Below are 20,931 nucleotides of genomic sequence, written 5' to 3'. Positions count from 1 at the left end.
TGAAAGTTACTGAAGAGGTTCAGCCTATGCTAGTTTATTTATACGTCTATGTTGATCAAAATGCATCGAGACGCAAACAAGCACCTAACTGTTTAAAAAATAAGACAACATAACTGAGAAGCCGAGCGACAAAATTGAGGAGTAATTTCTCCAGCGTGATGTGCCAGACTATCTTATGAACATTTGTTCATCAAGAACTGAAGAATTTCCCTGTTCGCATTTAAGGCATTAGCTCATCACGAGATCATTCCCTTCCAATTCTCTTTTCCCCACCCCAGTCCAGGGTAACAAACCGGAAACTCGTATATGGTTCGCCCCACCGCCTCTCCCTCCCTATCTCTCTCTCTCTCTCTCTCTCTCTCTCCGTATTAAGAAATCCTATAGCTTTTATCCAGCACCCTCCTGAAGTTCAACGTAGTGCATGCTGACTGCCATCCTATCATATCCCTTTGCATGTCTGTGCTGAAATCGGGGCGCACGAAAGCAAAAATAAATGAAGTACCAGAAAGTGAGGAGTGGGTAAGTGTTTTGTAACAAAACTGTATAATTTTATGGCCGCTCTCCTATGTTTAATTATATAAAGTGCATTCATATACGTGCTCGGCACCACAAAACTTAAATAGACAGAGCGCTCCGGGAGAAACGTTCACGGACTGTTATACTTATCGGAAGAATAAATAAAAACGGCGTTGAGGAAAACGTTTCTTGCCCTCTCTTTTTTCTTCACTTGCTCAAAGCATACCGAATATCAGTCGACTGGCCCAAACATTCCTTTCTTTGTTAGAAATTATCCGTAGCCACTACTTCTAAGCGTTCGCTTGGTACTGCGTTTTATCTACGCACTGCAACACCAGTGGTAATACAACTCACATTTGCCTTGAACTACCCAATTCCGATCGCTGTTCAGACGCCTCGCAAACTTGGGCCAACGTTGTTTGGGAGGCGACGCTTGTGCTTGGATCGGCGTACAGCGTTTCTTGTCTCATTAGAGACATCTAACGAGCGCAGCTCCAGCTACAAGTGCTACACAAATACGCTTAGACCGGCATCCCAGAGGCTCACCAAGCTTGCGCGCTGCCTAAGGCGCTGGAGGCGAGCGAGAGGGCCCTTTTGGCCAAAGTTTCATTTTATTTGGCGGCACCCTGTGTGGAGTGTGAGGCAGTTTGGCGTTCCGTTTGTGTACAATACTTACCCAGCATTGAATTTCACTTGCTGCAAAACGGATCGTGAACTTATTGCGCGGTCAAAACAAATGAGCTATTATTTTAGTCATCCAAGATTCTTAGACGCGTACGATAGAGCAGCTGCATAGGGAACAACTGAAACAGATGCATCTATAGGAGCGGATAAACGCCGGTATGTGAGGCCGCCAGCAAACCATACAACAACAACAAAAAAATAGAGAGGAGTAAGAGAGGGGAATACAGGGAGATTAGCCAACTTATAAATCTACCGGCTCTTCTGTTAGGGCGTAGTCATCAACAAACAAACACGGAAAAACGTCTTGTGGATTGGCATGTTCGTTTCTCAGAAACAGAAAAGCAAACTGCACGCGTAGACAGCCTTGAATTCACGGTAAAATTCTTGGAGGCGAGCATTAGTGATTTAGAGGACAGGAGTACACGTCCAAATTCAGTAGTCTTTGGTTTAGCAGTGAATAACGACGAGGCAGAGGCAGTGCTGCACCGCGCTGTTCTAACAGACATACTTTTCCACTAGGCTTGAAATTGCATGCAAGTCAGTTGGCAGAATTCATCGCCTTGGTAGGCCTGGTAAATCATGACAGTCATCTCGTACGTTCAAGATTACGAAAAAAACAAACAGCAAATTATGAAGAATGCTTGCAAATTGAAAGGTTCGGGTCATCTGTACAAAATGACTACGCCGCAAAGCACGCTCGGGAAGCGTAAATTTCTGTGGGAGAGTGCTTCAGAAGAAAGACGGCAAAAAAGGAAAGTCGCTTTATTCAACGACAAACTTCGTATAGATAGCAACCTTTTTATTTTGAAGGACATGGAAAGCTCTAGAGCAAAAATTGGAAAGTGCAACAATCCTAAGAAAGACTGACTTCACACCCTCGGTAATAAAGAACCACGTATTTTAAATATCAATGCCCCTAGCATCGTCAACAAATCTGATCAATTTGAGGCTGTTATCATGTCCGCACCTAGTTATATTAACAGAAACCTGGCTACACAGCAGAATCAGGAATGAAGACGTGTTCCCTCCTTGTTATCTTTTTCTCTTCGTGATAGATCAATGAGAGCAGGCAGGGTGGCTGTGCTGGTAAAGAAAAATATCCCAGCCACTCTCTTGCGTTTCTTGCAGGGGACAATCTTTCCCGTTTGCCGTTTATCGAGCGCCTGGCTCACCATCCCAATTTCTGAGTGATTTGCGTGCGCGTATGACGTCATTCGTACATAAAAAAACTTTTCTTAATAGGAGAATTTAATTTTCTAGGAGTTAACCTGAAACGTATTTCTTTTAGTGCAGTGCTTGCTACCCATGCCAGTTATATGCGTGGCATAATCCTATGCCAGAATTTAGAACAAGATGTAAATTTACCCACGCGCGTGCATGGTTCTTCGTCATCAATACTTGATCTTGTGCTTGCGAATAGAACAATCGAAACATATTCAGTATCGGTTGAGTGCGGCATAGCTGATCATGAAATATTGTGTTTTTCATGTTGTTTGACAAAATGCAATCCGAGTAAAACGAAAAGTGTTTTAGTGAAGGACGTTTCATGTGCCAAGGACAAAACTACTTTAGATTATCTAGATGCTCACCTGAGCAGCTTTCAAGGAAGCAATGTTACAGAACTTTGCGACCGGTTTAAGGAACTTTGCACATATTGTATTCAATATTTTGTACCAAGCAAAACAAAGAACACGGCGAAAATTATTCCTTGGGCCCCGCGAGAAGTCATTCACTCGAAAAAAAAAAAAAACGCTGGAGCTGAAAGAACACCCCTAGAAGAAAAATTCAAAACGCGCAAGCTACGTTGAGCTCGTCTATTGGGCATGCTAAACGGCGGTACTTTAGTCATATCTTGCCCAACTTTATTCGCACAGCGCCAAAAAAATTTTAGGCATTCCTCAGTAAAACAAAAACAAAATCAGTGGAACAAATAGTGGATGGTGGCATTCTTATCGTCAAAAAGCAAAGTATTGTGAAGCATTTCATATTTCCACAGTGTCATTACGTATACAGACGACCCTGTGCTTCCTACTTCTCCATCGCCCGGTGTAAACTCGGAATTTGTATCTGTACCCCGCGTAGTTTCCATGCTCCTTAACATGAAAACCGAATCTACCCCTGGTCCCGACAACATACCGAATGTTTTTCTGCGTCTATACGCGGAAATGATATCCCTGTTTCCTGTTGTTATTTTTCGTGGATTATTATCCACATTAACCCTTTCTACCGACTGGCGAACTGCGTGTGTCGTGCCAGTGCCAAAGAAGGGTGATCTAACACTGATAAGTAACTAGCGCCCAATATCGCTGACGTCATCATGCTGTAAGGTGATAGAACACATCATAGATAACTTCACTGCCAAATTCTTAAATGATAACAATCTTCTTTCAACCTATCAGCATGGTTTTCGAAAAGAGTGTTCCACTGTCACCCAATTAACATCGGTTATCCATTCTTTTGCGAATATTTTAGGCAAATTTGGCCAGGTAGATGTAATATTTTTTAGACTTCAGGAAACCATTTGACCTTGCTGCGCACTCCAAATTGATTGAGAAGCTTCGATTAATTAACCTTCCTTGTTTCATTAGTAATTGGGTTTCAGCGTAGCTCACGAACCGAAAACAGTTGAAAGTATTGACACTTACCATTCCCGTGAACTCCCAGTCCCCTCGGGTGGCCCTCAGGGTAGCATTCTAGGGCCTTTATTGTTTTTGATATATATTAATGACATTACCTGCGGAATCACTGAACCCGTTCAAATAAAATTATTCTCTGATAATTGTGTAAGTAACCAGCCGCGGTGATCAGGTAACCCTGAACAATAACCTTCTAACGCCAGTGGTGGCACGCCGAACACGGCATCATCACGCTCACTCTTTAACTCCCTATAATGTCAAAAATAACGTCTTTAACTATTCTTTTTTGCCACGCACCATTACGGGTTGAAACAATTTGCCTTAGTCGCTACTAACCAGTATTGGTTCCATTGACCAACTGAATTATTGACACATTGCTCTCTTGATTACCCAAATTGATTTTTTTCGTTATTGTTCTTTTATTTCGCTTAAGCTGTATTGGTGATTCATTTCTACATAAGTTTTTCACTTTATTTTTTTGGTGGGAATTCCTTCATTACAAGATCAAGTGTTCTTTCCCTACTTTGTACTCGCAGCTGAGGGGCGTATTGGTATTCTGCGCACTGTTAGTTTACGTCTGCTAATGTTATTATCTTTTATTATCCTTTGTATGCCGCTCCTGCTTGGGCCACGCCAAGGCCTGCAGTATTGTATAAATAAATAAGCAAATAAATAAATAAATAAATAAATAAATAAATAAATAAATAAATAAATAAATAAATAAATAGCACGTGGAGATGTGCCATGGATGAGGTGTGTGAAGGCTCTGAGGAGTGTCCGCTTGTTATCGTCGAATATCTATTTAACGACGCTGCTCAAAACGCTATGTGTACTTTTACACGTATATGAATTTTTTTACAATACGATGTGGAATGGGAGAGGCTCCGAATACCTTGTCGTCGAGCAAAACGAAGGTATATGCACACAAAGTCCACTTACGATACGTACGTACAATATTTAGCACCGTATACTATAATCGCACTACTGTCTAAAAGGTTGAAGTATTTGAACAAGTTGCCGCATGGACATTTTATTTATTTATTTATTTATTTATTTATTTATTCAAAAGACCTCACAGACTCGAGCAGGAGTATTGTATGAGGAGGGATTATACAATGTATATCTTCATAAGTCGAAGCACTACAAGGAATGGAAAGAGATAACGCGTATATGACGCGTATACTAAGGTACACAAAACGAGGTGACTTTACATAATAGTTAGCGGAACGCGAAGTACACTACAGGATTGAATGGCGACATGCACAATGTAAGGGTACACCATTTAACACCGTCAATTTTTACAAAAGTAATGTAAGGGCACATCTCTACACATTGCCAACTACAGGAGTTGGCGAGAAGCATGTACAAATTAATGAGAGCAACTGGTCACGAAAATATAGTGGTTTCTTCATGACGAAACTTAACAGGGTCATGAATGTCGACAACATTATTAAGCAGACTATTCCATAGTTCAATTGCTAGTGATAAGGCTGGTGAATTGAAGGCGTTTTTGTGCCCAAAGATACGTTTGAAAGAGCGGCTGTGGTGCAAATGGCGAGACGTTCGTAATGGTTGGGAGAGAGGGAGGGCGGTTTGGTGCTGACGGTTTGTTATTTTATGAAATAAGCAGATGAGAAATCTTATTCAGAAAGGTTAGATGTATTTTTCTACTTCTTCCCTTAAGTTCACTCATCGTATTCAAGTATTTTTTAAGAATTAGTGTGCGTAATATTGTTTTCAAACTACCACGGTTCGACAGGAACAATCGGAGATACGATGTGGCACTATGAGCAAAGTACGGCCACGTTCAAGTACTCGAACGACGATTTGTATTCGATTCGCGGGTGCGGTTTTCTGGCCAAAGTCGACAGATATCAGTCAAATATTTTGCTTACATTTTAAAATTATCTATATAGGTACTCTGAGGAAGCAACTCCATAGTGTTCAATAATTGCGATGTCTCTAGTGAACCCGGAATTCATCGTTTAAGCACACTTCTGAGGAAGACGTGAAACATAGTTGAGCTCGCTCGTGCAGTGTCATCATTGTAAAAGAAGCAACTCTAATTCTTATTCTCTTTCTTTTTCACACACTAATCATGAAAGCGCGATTGCGGTCTTTATAGAGAGAGAAAGAAAAAAAAAGAAAATTAAGACGCAGCACCTATAGCGCCAGCTGTACGACTTAACACTTGTCGGGCAATTCTTGCAGCTCTTACAGGGCGAAAGGAGATATTGCGGGCAAAGCAATTCACGTGTCTGTGCGATTGAGGCAACATCTCGCTGTTCGGAACGTTCCTGATGCCATCACAGGAAGTAGTTCTTGCGTAAACGTTTGCGGTTGAAGTTATCCTCTGTGATGAGTCGGAATTCGTTATATTGCCTTCGTCATATATAGTGCGCTTGCCTGTATTCCCCCGTGTTCACCAAACTAAAGTCGCCAACTCCACTTCGGAAGCCATGATCAGCGAGTTCTCTCTCATGGACGCCGCCTTTGATCCCCTCCTGAGTGTCCGGATAAACCGCTTGCTCGATAAGTGTCCCATTCGTGTCCTCGTTCAGGCCACTTACGCGTTCTTAGGGGACTCACGTCCTCCAAAGAGGGATGCATTTGCAGGCTCACCCTTTTTGGTTTGTGTTACTCCTTCACTAGACCAGGAACTGACCCGAAGAATTAGATGCATTGGGTAAGCTGCTTGTGGTTGCCTGTCATTTATGAGTAAGCCACTACCACTGCTGCTCGAACATTGGGTCTGGAAAAAACAAGTCGCGAAGGAGGGCTCATTGGTTACGGCGCCTGACTTGGCTAGAAAAAAAAAGAACAAGATATTAATCGCAGAAAGATGAACATGACGATTACTTCCAGCGTCATAGGCGTTGCAGAGAGCCTGACGAGAGAGGCGCAAGGTTCTGAAGCATGGCAATCATACGGAAGTAAGCCGTTATTTAGCGTTTCATGATGCCTAGAATACATTACAGAACGGCATCTGCGATCTCGCTACGACACTTAAGTTAATGAAATGCTCGCAGCTTCAATTCTAATCGTCAAGTTGAAACGTTGAATTTATCCGCTTCGGAGCACAAAAGAATTTAACGTGTGTAGTTAGGTGAAGACACGACACTTTTGAACGAGACAATAGGAGACGACATGCACAAGCGCTAACTTAACGACGATAATGCTATTCGTAGTGAAAGGCTACATAGGTATATGCGGTCAATCTCAAGTGTACTGCAGTAGAGCATGTTTACATATCACATTCAAGATAACTCTTTCTTGAACAAAAGTGCGGATGGGTTGAGTAACCCAGGATTCCCCACATTCGTGGATAGCAAATGCTTCAAGTATCTCGCGCGTTCTTTGCTGCTAATATCGTTCCGAGGTTATATCCTTCCGAGGAATGCATCAACACGTACGCATGTGGTTAGGCAAAAAAAAAAATATTCGAGCAGAACTGATATACGATGACTATCCAAGTGTGCGAACAGCCGAAACGCGTCATGTATAAGGCCTGCACGTACCGCAGCCAGAATCCTCTCTAGCGCTTCCCTGTAGACACGCGGCGCCATCTGGTGGCGGCGCCGTGAAGTCAGCGCATACCCAGTGGCACATACACAGCGACCCAAGTTGACATCAAGAAGGTTCATCGAAGATAATTAAATACCCAGTGGGCACTTACACCGCGAACGGCCCACATTTTTGGTAGGGTACTTGGATAGGCCAAATAGCCGGAAAGGAAACTGGTCGGACAATGCCAACAATGCTATCCGCATTTAAAAAAGGCGCCGTTCAAAAGCGCTGTTCCCTAGCCCACTGGTAACTTTTGCGCTTACTATGTATGAAAATTTAAATTGTGCCTATACCAAACGGGCAGGTGGAAGTTGATAGGTAATTTCAGAAAATGTGGCAGTGGTTTGTAAACGCGAAAAAAATAACCAATAAAACTGAGCTGACGTCAATGTTTTGGTAAGATAAGATGATTTGTTCACCAGATTTTACGCATCAAATCTGCACTTTGGCTGCGAGGCCATTACGTGAAATATTCAGGATTAATCTAATATATTGCTACGGAATAGTATTACCGATGACGAAGAGGCGAGCAGTAAGAAGACGACGACGACGATTGGAGGCTAGCGCGGGCTGTTGCCTCTTGGCCAAGTGCGGCTTATTACGTTGTAAATATACTTCTATATAGCTTTTCATCTGCGTCTTCTTACGTAACATATCTCGTGGAGGTGGACATTCCCTGTACCTCGTCACGGAGCTTCGCAGTGGACGGTACGTCGAGCCTAGCTTCATGGCTCCGGGTGATGACAACTCGACTCAGCCGCCTCCGACACCTGCTGCCAGTTCGACGACCTACATCACTCTCCCTGCTCCTCGTGATCCTGGCGTATTCTCGGGCAAAGATGGGGAAGACGTCGACGACTGGATCAGCCTGTACGAACACGTCAGCCGCAATAACCGGTGGGACCCTACTATCATGCTCGCCAACGTAGTCTTTTACCTCGGTGGCACACCTCGAGTTTGGTTTCGGGCGCACGAAGAGGAGCTCACCAGTTGGGATTCGCTCAAGCAAAAGCTCCGCGACGTGTTCGGCAACCCCTACGGTCACAAACTTGCCGCGCAGAAGGCGCTTTCCGGCCGTGTGCAGACCTCAACAGAGTCCTATCTCACGTACATTCAGGACGTCTTGGCTCTGTGCCGCAAAGTTGATGCACACATGACTGAGTCAGACAAGGTATCCCACATCCTCAAAGGCATTGCCGATGACGCCTTCAACTTGCTCGTATTCAACAACGTCGTGACGGTGGATGCTGTTATAAAAGAGTGCCGCCGCCTGGAACTCGCTAAAAGCAGACGTATCGATCAGCAGTTTGCCCGTTCGCCCAACACCCCAGCGACATCTTCCTGTGCCGACGCTCCTCGTCCCAACCACACTGGCGATATTACCAAGATCGTCCGGCGTGAGATTGAGGCCGCCTATCCGGCTGCCTTCGACTCCAGCCCCACCAACGCATCTGCAGTCACGATTTCCCTGATCCAGGCAATTGTCCGCCAGGAGTTCGAAAACATGGCCTTCACACCATCTGCTCGGCCCATCGCCCTGATACCCATCCGGTTTCTTCGATTCCGCCCCGTCCCGCATCTTCTTACCCACCACGTTTCCGCAACCCAGCTGAATGGCGCACTGCTGACGACAAGCCCATTTGTTTTCACTGCCGTCGCATCGGGCACATTTTTCGGCACCGTCGAAGTCGCTGGACTTCCCCGACCCGGTGTGCTTATACTGCCTACTCTCGCCCCTCAGGTGGCCCTTCTCGTCCCTATGCCGCACGCTCCGATAATGCCGCCACTAACTCTCCTGCGCCGAACCGCTCCTATTCTCGTTCACCATCGCCCCAACGACGACAATCTCGCTCTCCCCAGCCCCGTCGCTCCTTTTCTCCGACTCCCTTCGCACGCCGCTCCCAGTCGGAAAACTAAATGATGCAGCGCCTTGAGGTGACGCTGCATTGCTCCCTGCGCCGCCAAATCCTCCACTGATGTTGCCCACTCATCTGAACCTTCTTCACGTGCAAGTCGATGGTGTTCCTGTATCTGCTCTTATAGACACTGGGGCGCATTTGTCGGTGATGAGCGCTGACCTTCGTGACCGGCTCAAGAAAATTATCACGCCCGCCACGACGCCTTTTGTCCATGTCGCCGATAACGGAACAGCCCCCGTAATTGGTATGTGTGCCGCCCGCGTCTCCTCCGCCGATCGCTCAACAATCGTGCTATTCACGGTCATCGCCCACTGTCCCCACGACATCATCCTCGGCTTAGACTTCCTCTACGCACATTCTGCTCTCATTGATTGTTCCGCCAGTACTCTCCGCCTTGACCTGCCTGTTCTGGATCCCGCTGAACCACACCCCAGTCGCCTCAGTTCCGTCGACTTCGTTCGCTTGCCACCTACGGCACTGACTTACGTTGACCTAGTGTCATCCCCACCAGTGCCCGACGGTCACTATATCGCGGCTCCTATACAAGACGTCCTCCTTTCACATGGGATCATGGTACCTCATACCGTTTTATCTATTACGGCTAATTGCGTCTGCCTGCCAGTGGTCAATTTTGGCTTGACGACACAAGTGCTGCCACGCGGGATGTCTCTGGCCCAGCTTTGCTCATTCGAGGATCACTCAATAGCATCTATTGAGGTAGACGGCAATTCAGCCGATCCTCCTCTACCATCTCAGTCGACAACTTGTACCACCGCCGACTTACAGAAAATGATTGCGCCCGACATGCCGTCCGAGCACACTCGTGAGCTCTACCGCGTTCTGTTTTCCTACAACAATATTTTTTGACTTCAACGATCGTCCTTTGGCCCAAACTACAACTGTTAAACATCGCATTAATACCGGCGATGCCCCTCCTATTCATCGCCGCCGATATCGAGTGTCACCGGCTGAGCGTCAAGTTATTCACGCAGAAGTTCGCAAAATACTTGCCAAGAACATCATAGAACCGTCATGTAGTCCATGGGCGTCACCTGTTGTACTGGTAAAAAAAGAAGGATGGCTCATGGCGCTTTTGCGTGGATTATCGGCACCTTAATAGGGTTACCAAAAAGGACGTGTATCCCCTACCTCGGATCGATGACGCCCTTGACTGCCTCCATGGTGCTCACTACTTCTCTTCTATTGACTTCCGCTCCGGCTACTGCCAGATTGCCGTGGACGATCTCGACCGCGAGAAGACTGCTTTTGTAACTCCGGACGGTCTTTATCAATTCAAAGTGATGCCGTTCGGTCTATGTAACGCTCCTGCCATTTTTGAACGCATGATGGACTCCCTTCTTCACGGTTTCAAATGGTCGACACGCCTGTGCTACTTGGACGACGTCATCGTATTCTCCCCAACGTTCGCTACGCACCTCGAGCGCCTCTCGGCAGTCCTGGACGTTTTTCGTCACGCCGGTCTGCAACTGAACGCATCGAAGTGCCAATTCAGCCGTCGCCAGATTACCGTCCTTGGGCATCTCGTTGACGCGAATGGAGTGCAACCGGACCCAGGCAAGATCCATGCTGTTACGCACTTCCCTGTTCCGAAGTGTGTCAAGGATGTGCGCAGCTTCATCGGCCTTTGTTCCTACTTCCGCTGTTTCGTGAAAAAATTCGCGGCCATAGCACGACCACTAACCGAGCTTTTGAAAAAAGACGCCCCTTTTCAGTGGGGCGATAATGAGGCCTTTGCATTCTCGCATCTAATCGACGCTGTCACAACGCCTCCCGTTCTGGCCCATTTTGATCCTTCTGCGCCTACCAAAGTCCGTACTGATGCCAGCGGTCACGGAAATGGCGCAGTACTGGCACAACGCCAGCGCGGCAACGACCGTGTTATCGCTTACGCCAGCAGGCTCCTCTCACCCGCGGAGTGCAACTATTCCATCACTGAGCGTGAGTGTCTGGCCCTAGTTTGGGCGGTTGCGAAGTTCCGCCCATACTTATATGGCCAACCCTTTTCCGTTGTCACAGACCATGACGCGCTTTGCTGGTTATGCTCACTGAAAGATCCTACAGGAAGACTTGGTCGCTGGGCATTACGCCTCCAAGCATATTCATATACTTCACCTACATATCTGGCCGACTACACAAGGACGCTGACTGCCTGTCTCGTTACCCGGTAGACGAGCCTGACGACGCTCACCGTAGTACCGCCAACGGCATTTTCTCTGTGTCTGCCTTCGCTAACATCGCCGATGAGCAGTACCGAAACCTACCGCTGCGAGCACTCATCGAGCGTCTGCGCTCTACACCTACCGACTCGTCCGTTCCATGTTCTCCAGGGCGGCATTCTGTACCGAAGGAACTTCCTCCCTGACGGATCTGATCTTCTTCTTGTCGTGCCAAAACATCTACGACAGACTGTGCTTTTTGAGATGCATGACGCACCTACTGCAGGACATCTTGGCGTAACCCGCACGTGCGAATGCGTCCGCCGCCGCTTCTATTGGCCTGGTCTCGCTCGCTCCGTCCGACGCTATGTTGCTGCCTGTGATACCTGCCAGCGTCGGAAAACACCTCAGGTGCTACCTGCCGGTCATCTCCAGCCGATCAGTGTCCCTGTGGAACCGTTCTTTCGTGTTGGATTAGACCTTCTCGGTCCCTTTCCCACGTCATCCTCTGGGAACAAATGGGTAGCCGTCGCAACTGATTACGCCACCCGATACGCTATCACGCGGGCTCTCCCTACCAGTTGCGCCACTGACGTCGTGGACTTTCTCTTGCGTGACATTATCTTACTTCATGGCGCCCTGCGACAGCTGCTCACTGACCATGGTCGTAACTTCCTCTCGAAAGTTATCGCCGACATCGGACGTTCCTGCTCCACTCAACACAAGCTGACTACCTCAAACCATCCTCAAACCAATGGCCTGACAGAGCGGTTAAACCGTACTCTTACCGATATGCTGTCAAAGTACGTTTCCAAGGACCACCACGACTGGGACATTGCCCTTCCTTACGTCACATTCGCTTATAATTCTTCCCAGCATGACACCGCCGGATTTTCTCCCTTTTATCTGCTCTACGGTCGCGAACCGACCTTGCCCCTTGACACGGCACTTCCTCCTGCCTCGATCTCAACAAGCGAGTATGCGCGCGACGACATCACCCTCGCCGACCATGCACGCCAGCTTGCCCGTGCTCGACTGACGGACTTGCGAACCACTCAGCAGCGTCAGTACAACGCCCGCCACCGTGACGTACAGTTTTCGCCTGGTGCGCTCGTGCTCTTGTGGTCGCCCTCTCGTCACGTCGGACTTTCACAAAAGCTCCTTTCGCGATACACAGGGCCCTACCGCGTGCTGCGCCAGGTGACGCCTGTGACGTACGAAATTGCCCCTGTGAGCTCAACCTCGTCATCTACTGTGGCATCTAGTGATGTCGTGCACGTCAGTAGGCTCAAGGCCTACTACACTGCTTCCGAGTCCGGCCTTTAGTCGTAGACAGGCACCATTACATCCTCCGATAGATAGAATAAACTTTATTGTCCAATGGATAAGGTGGTCTACCCACCCCCAGACACGCAGGTCAGGGGGCGAGTGCCGCCGCCTCAGACGGCTGTTGCCACCGTAAAACTGCCGCTACCTCCCGCCGCGTCTACGTAGGCCACCTCATATTCCGAAATTTTACGAAAATTAATTAATAATGCTGTGGCTCGTTTACGCCTCCTGTTTTTAGAATGCCTTAAGCTCGGCCCGCGTCCTGGGTCCTCGCAATCAGCCGTTGCTGATTCTCGAAGTCGGAGCTAGCCAAGGTTCTCTCCCAAAGCTCGTTGGTTTGATAAAGGTTCGGGGGATGTTCTGGGTGCAATATATGCAACCGGAACATCCCCCGAACCTTTATCCTTGGCTAGCTCCAACCTCGAGAATCAGCAACGGCTGATTGCGAGGACCCAGGACGCGGGCCGAGCTTAAGGCATTCTAGAATGAGGACGCCTCTTCAAAGCTTCCCTTATGTAATAAACATGCTTTTTCTCTACAGATATTATGTGAGAACGTGTGTGTGCACATATCGTCAGTCTTGTTTCATCAGAACTATCCCCCCAACCTTACGTGACAACTGGCCGCTAAAACGACTCTATCATTACGCCCAGTTTCATTACTTTTCATAATGAGGTAGTTCACAGTGAAGTTGTAAAATTTGTGGAATTCCCGTCTGCTGTCAATACATAGGCTTCTACGGGAGGGAAAGGGCAAGCCTCACGTCTACCTGCTAGAATAAAACTCCAGTCCTTCCAAGTTTCATTGAACTGAAAAACTATGAAGTATGCTCAATCGCAAATTACAAAAAAAAGACGTGTTTTGTTTCCTGCACTCGTTTGGCTTTGCTGTCCAACCACGTTTGCATCATGGATTGAGGGCGAATCTGGGAGCACAACGACACATTTGCTGGCATTCAACCTTCACAGAGTGGACTGCCCCCCCCCCCCCCAATTTTCCTGTTGTTTTTACCTTCTAAGTGATTTATATGTATGATAGTGCTTTTTTCTTAGTCACATGCGAGTGCAGCTCCTGCAGCCGGCAGTCAAACCGACAACCTCCTGGTCAACCGCAAAACACCAGAGTTTCACGTTCACAGCGAATGTAAAGCACTATATAGTGCGAATAAACGCGAAGAAAACGCAGCACAGTAGAAAAAGACCCACGAAAGAAAAAAAATTATCTTTTGCTTGAAACTAAGAAAAGCTGTGGGCGGCGTTTTCTATGCTCTGGTCACCATTGCGCAACCTGACCATCTTTGCCAGCTTCCTTGTCATCGAAAGTGCATTACGTTGGCGACACTTATGCCTGAGGTAAATGGGACTTGAACCTCTAGAATTATAATGACGCTAAGTTTTAGGATACTGTAGGATTTATATTAACGTCGCGGCACTGGCGACGCACAGCATGTGTTTCTATATAACTGTTTTGCACTGAATTGCTGATGCTAACTGCTTTTTGAACCACACTTCTTTGGTTGCGTAGCTAGATCTTTATAGAAACTAGAAAAAAAATAGTCGACTTACCACCAGCCCACTTGTAGCTCGAAATGGCTTCGCTTTTCGTGCGGCACAATGCCAAAGCCCATTGTTGTATTACCGGCTTCCTCTTATGTTTAAATAAGATACGTGGGCATTCCTACAAGAGGGGTGGTCAGATAACGATCCTGTCCGTTACAGATACGCTCGGTGTCGTACGAAGATAGATTAGAGTTCACCGAGCAATGACACACAAACACAATTATCCACACTAAATGAACGCAGGAAGTCGGTGAACGTAGTTTGCGCCAAACCATTTTCAGAATTTTACCGCGAAGCTGTTAGCCTCTGTTCCCTTATTTTTCGTGGTGTACTCAGATGAAAAAATGGCGGCTGGAACAGCGGATTGTGTTTGAATTCCCGCGTAGCAGAATTATGTTTGCTGATATATTCGAACTACAATCCCATGCTATCATTTCTGTACGTTGCGTGTAGGTCGTAAATTACAAATTTTTCTACATATTTTAGTTTGAGAAATTCAATTAGTTCAATAACACATTTGGGCCAGGCGGAGGGCCCAAAAACAAAACGGCAGCTGGAAAGCTTTATGTTTGAGTTTCCGCGTAGGAGAATTATGTTTTCTCGTATATTCGAATTACAGTCCGATTCTATTATGTCTGCAGGTTGTCTGTAGGTCGCACTTTACGCGTTTTCTTATGTATTTTACTTTGAGCAATCCAATTAGTTCAATAACGCACTTGCGCTAGGCGGAGGGCCTACAAGAATGAGCATGTATGCTGAACTTGCACAGCGCGTCACTTGTGGTGGTGGTGCTTGTGTAACGTCGTGTGACGTCAGTGGTGGTATTTATCCGCACGCACCGCCACCCCAATTCTGTACCAGCTCCGCTGTACATCCCCTTTCACAGGATAGAATGGAAGCGGATGTTTTTTTTTTGTCAGTGCTCTTCCTCCTTCTTTTTTTCTTCTCGTAAAGGCCCTATCACTGATCACCACGCGAACTTAAGTATCTTTACCGTTCCCTGAGGGTTCCATCGACATTCTTGCCACTCTTAAAGGGAAGGTGAAACGGTTTTCAATTTCCATGAATTGCTGGGATTGGGGAGAACAGACCTAATAATTTACGGTTCCTAAATTTTTTGCTTCGTTTTGTTAATATAAGGGGAGGAAATCGCTTTCTAAATCACCCCCGCGGACACGCCCCCATCGCTTCCCGGAGCGCCGGGTGAGGTGGTTGCCAGAGGAGAGAACCGGCGAGAGTGACGTCACGCGTGGGGACTGAGCTGCCGGACCGGCATGCTGGCATGTGTTGGCATGCCTCTTTCCGACCCGCGCTTTACTGAACGACGCTACGAGAGATTTGCCGCCGCCGCCGCCACTCACGTTTGTTTTCTTTTGCGATTTTCGTAAACTGCTCTTTCCTTCGGTGCTGCGTGAATGCCTACAGCCAAGGGCGCCCAACATGCCCTCGTCCTGTGCAGCATTCGGCTGCGCGAACACAGGCGGGCGAGACGATGTGGTGTTTCATAGGTTCCCGAAGGACAAGAAGCTTGCAGCGCAGTGCGGTGAGGAGAGATAAGTTCGTGCCGACGAAATCAACTGTGTTGTGCTCGGACCATTTCCGCGATAGCCGGATAGCCTTACGACAAATGCGGAAACGCGTTGTTGCTAGCGTTGATATGCTCCGTTTCATACATCAGGTGCAATGCTGTGGAGGCTTGAAATACTTCTTGCAGTGGCTGCATTCGCACTTAGAAAAAGTTCGGTATTTCTTGACCCGATTTTTGAGAAAATTTTTCATATATAAGCTCAGTTCTGAATAAAAAAAAAGGAATTTACCCATAGAAACAATACGGCTGCTAACTCGTTCCTTTAAATCAATTTTCTTTTCGGCATTGTTTAATTGCAGCCCGTCGCTGCAGCTTCACGTGTATGCTCGCGCGAGCAAACGCCGCTGGCATGCTGCGAAGCATAGACGGAAACGCGCGCAGTAATAAATTTTGGTGACCGGACTTCGTGCGTAGCTTCCACAGCGTTGCACCTCAGGTATGAAATGGAGTTTAGGTTTGCCTAGTGACATTCGACGTATGCTTGCAGTCAAGTGAAGTCAAGTCACCATTTTCAGCAGTTCTTTTGTACAAACAGAAGAATGCTAGGACAAGCACAAAAAGCTGCTAAGCTGCAGCTTGACTGGGTGCTTGCCCCATCACTTGGCCGAAACAAGAGACAGAAAATACATTTGAGTGAAAAAAAAGATTTACAGATTTCAGATGGTCATGTAAAAGCATGGAAAAAAACACAAAGTACATCATATAAAGTACTCAAAAATCTGTAGCGACTGCTCTGTTATAGTATGTCACTGAAAAATATATAATGAACAGTAGCGCACAGAACAGCAGTCTACAGAAAACGCTAAACACATGACGTAAAATAATTAGAGACCTCTCTACAAGAAAATTGAACAGAAGTACAACATAAATATTTCAATTCGATGTAGTAGTCTAATCATACAGTCAACGAATGGTCTATATCTTTTGAGAGCTCCAGCGATTTATTAGAGAAGTTTTCCATTTTTTGCGGGTTAAGTTATCTATGTCGATATCGTCTTTTTCCAGGTCATCTAAAAGGGTAGCTATGCGCGATTTTAACCTGTTTCTTCCATGACATGTTCTTGAAAAGGGAGTCAGCCAAGTGCTTCTATTTCTGAGTGTACAGGGTATGTCGGATGGTTTTGTTAAGGTGCATAAAGCAAGAAAGGTGGTTTCGTTTTGCTTAAGACTGTTTTTGTATTTTAATAGTAGAGTAAAATCATACAATAGTGGAAATGGAAGTATGCCATATTTTAGAAACAGATCCTTTGTATGCGCATCGTGTACTACATTGGCTATATGACGCAGTGCCCTTTTCTGTAGAGTGCAAATTTTCTGAATATTCCTACATGAAGTAGTTCCCCGTATAAGAGTACAGTAGTTAATGTGAGTTTCAAAGAGAGCGTTATAAAGCAATAATTTAATCTTGTCCGTCAGTACATGACGAAGCCTAGAAAGCACACCGCACGCTCGTGGCAGAGAGAGAAAGGCAAAGGAAAGACAGGGAGGTTAACCAGAGATTATCTCCGGTTGGCTACCCTGTTCTGGGGGAAGGGAAAAGGGATGCAATAGGTGAGAAAGAAAGAAGAATAAAAAAAAGGAAAAAAAAAAACCTAAGCACACACACGCACGTACACACGAACTATTCCTGTGGGCACTGTCAAGCAACCCGCAAAGGCATTCCTAGTCTTACGCAGTGTCACCGTACAGTCCTGCGCCACACAGTGTACTGTCACAATTTGTCAGAAAGTCCCGTGTCTTTCAAGTATCGCAGCAGCGCCTTCATAGCGGATCGCGCTGATGTTCGCGTAGGCCAGGTTCCAAGGATCTTGTCTTCTGTCATAGGGCGCTTGTCCAGTTTGTCTAAGGTGGCTGAGAGGACAGTTCTTTCTGGGTTAAAACGAGAGCACTGACATACTGTGGCAGACTTGCACATACACGATGCACATGAGCATCCCAGCTTAAGTGTTCGGTGAAGATAACTCCTAGTGTTTTAACCTCACTCACAACAGCTATTTTTTCACTCCCTAGGTACAGATCAAGTGAATGGTTAACTGGTTTTTGAGAAGGTGTGAATAAAACTGATGTTTTTTTTTGGTATTAATTTCAAGTGAATTTGCCATACTACAGGTGTGCTTTTTTGGAAGTGTTCAGTTTGCTAAGCAAGATAGCTCATGAACATCGTATGCTTGGATGAATATGCTTGAGTCATCGGCAAAAATAATGAACTGCGCATTGTTACTAACTTTTACGATATCATTTATATATAGGTTAAATAAGATCGGCCCTAATATGCTCCCCTGGGGTACCCCTGCAACAATATCTTCTAAAGAGGAAAGGTGATTTGTGATTGCTACTGCTTGTTTCCTATGATTTAAGTATGATTGTAAAAGAGAAAGAGGTAGGCCACGAAACCCATAGTATTCTAATTTAGCAAACAAGGTTCGATGACTTATTCTATCGAAAGCCTTGTAGAAGTCCGCAAAGATGCCTAGCGTTAATTTTTTTTCTTCAAAACCCTGTAATATTACTTCTTTCTGCGTTAGCAAAGCGAGTTCTGTGGACATGCGCTGGCGGAAGTCGAACTGTTGCGGTGATATAAGAGAGTGTTTTTCGCAGAACGAGGCGATTCTTTTACCAATTACTTTTTCCAAACCCTTAGAAAAAACTGGGAGAACAGAAACGGGGTCGATAATTTGAAAAATCGTTTTTGTCCCCGCTCTTGTATAAAACTGTTACTGTCCCGTGCTGCATTTTTTCAGGAAAAATGCCTGTAGAAAGAGAAATGTTATATATGTGGTTAAGCACGTGCACAAGAAAGTCAAGTACATACTTTATTGGCCGTATTTGAAGACCGTCAATATCTCGAGCTTTACTCTTCTTTAGGTTTGAGAATATGGAATAAATTTCCTTGGGTGTAGTCGGAGAAAAAAATGCGGAGTGAATGTTAGGTTCATTTAAAAAGCTCATAGCTGCATTGTTGTGGACGCCTGACACTAAATTAGTAAATTATGTATTAAATTGGTCAGCTAGCTCTGGGCCCTTCATAAGCCTATTATTGGATGTAAGCTGTAGTTCATTGAACTGACTACTACGATTCAAGAGCTCGTTAGGTTCGCGCCATAAAGCTTCCCCTCGGCCGGTACATCGTAAGAACAAATTTTCGTAATACAAATTTTTCGTACTGCGCAAACATTTTGTTACATAATTTCTAAATTTTTAAAATGAGGCTACGTCAGTAGGATCCCGTGTGTGCATGAACTTTGAATACATTGCATTCTTTTTTTGTATTAAGTCCATGCATTCAAGTGTAAGCCATGGCTTCCTGATTTTCTTAGGCTTACTTATCGTTCTAGGTCTAAACGAGTTCTCATACGCTATTTGAAAAATTTCCATAAAAATTACATACGCCTCATCAGCATCTGTGCGCTGAAATACTGGTGTCCAATCTATGTTTTCTATTTCATGACGAAACATATCCAGCGTTCTTATGTTAATATCTTGAATAATAAATGTATCGGGATTATCTGTTCCGTTTCTTTGTAACTCATTTTGTTTGCAAGACATAAATATGGGCAAGGGATCACTCACATATGCGGCAATGACGCCCGACGCAATGTTGCTGTCTGTGCAATTGGTTATAAACAAGTCCAAAAGGGTTTCAGAAACGCAACTAATGCGTGTGGGTTCTGATATGACGTTCATGCAGTCAAACGAGGCAAGTAACAGTTGTAACTCACGGGAATGAGATGTGGGTTGTAGAATACTGATATTACAATCACCACCTATTACCAAGTCTAGCTTATTAGAAGAGGAAAAGTCGAGCAGTTTTTCTAGGAAACCAAAAAACCTCCCAATATTTCCATCAGGAGGCTGGTAGACAACTGCAAAAAGCTGTTTTCCGCATTGCACGGCTACTGTTTCATAATCATCCGTAATGCTAGAAAAGTCACTAATTATTGAACATGAGAGTTTAGTGGATACAAGTTGCGCTATGCCTCCACCTCGACGGGGCTTTCTATTTAAAAAGAACGTGTTAAAACCAGGTAAATGCAACACGTACATATCAGAAACGTACCAAGTTTCTGTTATCATGATAACATGAAAATCTACGTTGAATGAAGAAAGAAGTGCTGTTAGGATGTCATGTTACAGTGTAGAAAATTACAGTGTAGAAAACCTAAATAAGCGCGTTCAAAAGGGCATACTACATCTTTTGGGTCAGTCAAAGAAGTATTGGCCCCCCATAAAGTATACCGCCGACCTTACACGGTTCAGTTAGGGCCGGGCGCCCTTCCCAGGACCTTTTCTCATATTGGGTGCAGCCCGGCATGTCGACCAACCGAGCCACATTCCAGGGCCGGGTCGCTAGCCAGAGCTATACGTCCTGTGCCCATTTACGTTGGGTAATCGTCGGACCGAAGTCCTACCATCGAGCGTGACGGCCCACCCTTCTACTGTCACCTCGTTGGTCATGTTGTGGGCAGCCCACGTACTCGAGTATAAGTTATCGTGTTTACCACACGGCGGTGCTAAAACTGCCTAATATCTTTATGTCAACACTAGCATGGAGCACGCATACCGATTCTTGATTGAGCCACAATCGCAAAGTCGTCGAACCATAGTATGAATATTGCAAATATAATACCTCTGGCCATCTCTGGATGTGTATGATAAGCAACTTCCATGACTGTACCTCGCAGCACTGCATGTGCGCGCTTTGAAACGCGGCACTTATGTTCACGATCGTGTATCAACACTAAAAAAACCACGGGACTTTAGACAAGCAGCGGCAAGGTGCTTGACATCGCGGAATTGCACCCGTGTTTACAATCTAATGAGAAGTTAGTGCTTCGGCATTCTTCCAGCAGCAAGTTACCAGTGACACATTAGCGCATTTTTTCTACCATCATTGGAACGTACAGCTACATGAAAAAAAAAAAACATACGTACCAGCTAAGATTTCCAACGCGCGAG

General features: G+C 45.8%; 2 protein-coding genes across 6 annotated transcripts in view; one reads left to right on the top strand and one right to left on the bottom strand.

Annotated features, from left to right (window-relative positions):
• LOC135898900 (uncharacterized) overlaps positions 1-14,427 on the bottom strand; it is a 233,951-nt gene extending 219,524 nt beyond the window's left edge. Inside the window, exon 1 of one of the 4 annotated variants that reach the window (XM_070535702.1) lies at positions 14,394-14,427. The gene's annotated coding sequence lies outside the window, so the exon portion shown is untranslated. Of the gene's footprint in view, positions 1-6,458; positions 6,580-14,393 lie in introns of those variants that run through there. The other 3 variants (XM_070535701.1, XM_070535703.1, XM_070535700.1) reach the window with 3 other exon arrangements.
• Positions 1-20,931, top strand: part of LOC135898901 (diuretic hormone class 2-like) — a 362,476-nt gene that overhangs the window by 223,008 nt on the left and 118,537 nt on the right. The gene's annotated exons all lie outside the window — the stretch shown is intronic.

The sequence above is a fragment of the Dermacentor albipictus genome, chromosome 3 (assembly GCF_038994185.2).
Source record: "Dermacentor albipictus isolate Rhodes 1998 colony chromosome 3, USDA_Dalb.pri_finalv2, whole genome shotgun sequence".
Taxonomy (NCBI): Eukaryota; Metazoa; Arthropoda; class Arachnida; order Ixodida; family Ixodidae; genus Dermacentor; species Dermacentor albipictus.
The sequence above is the reverse complement of the archived record's forward strand: the minus strand, read 5'-3'. Positions and strand labels throughout refer to the sequence as shown.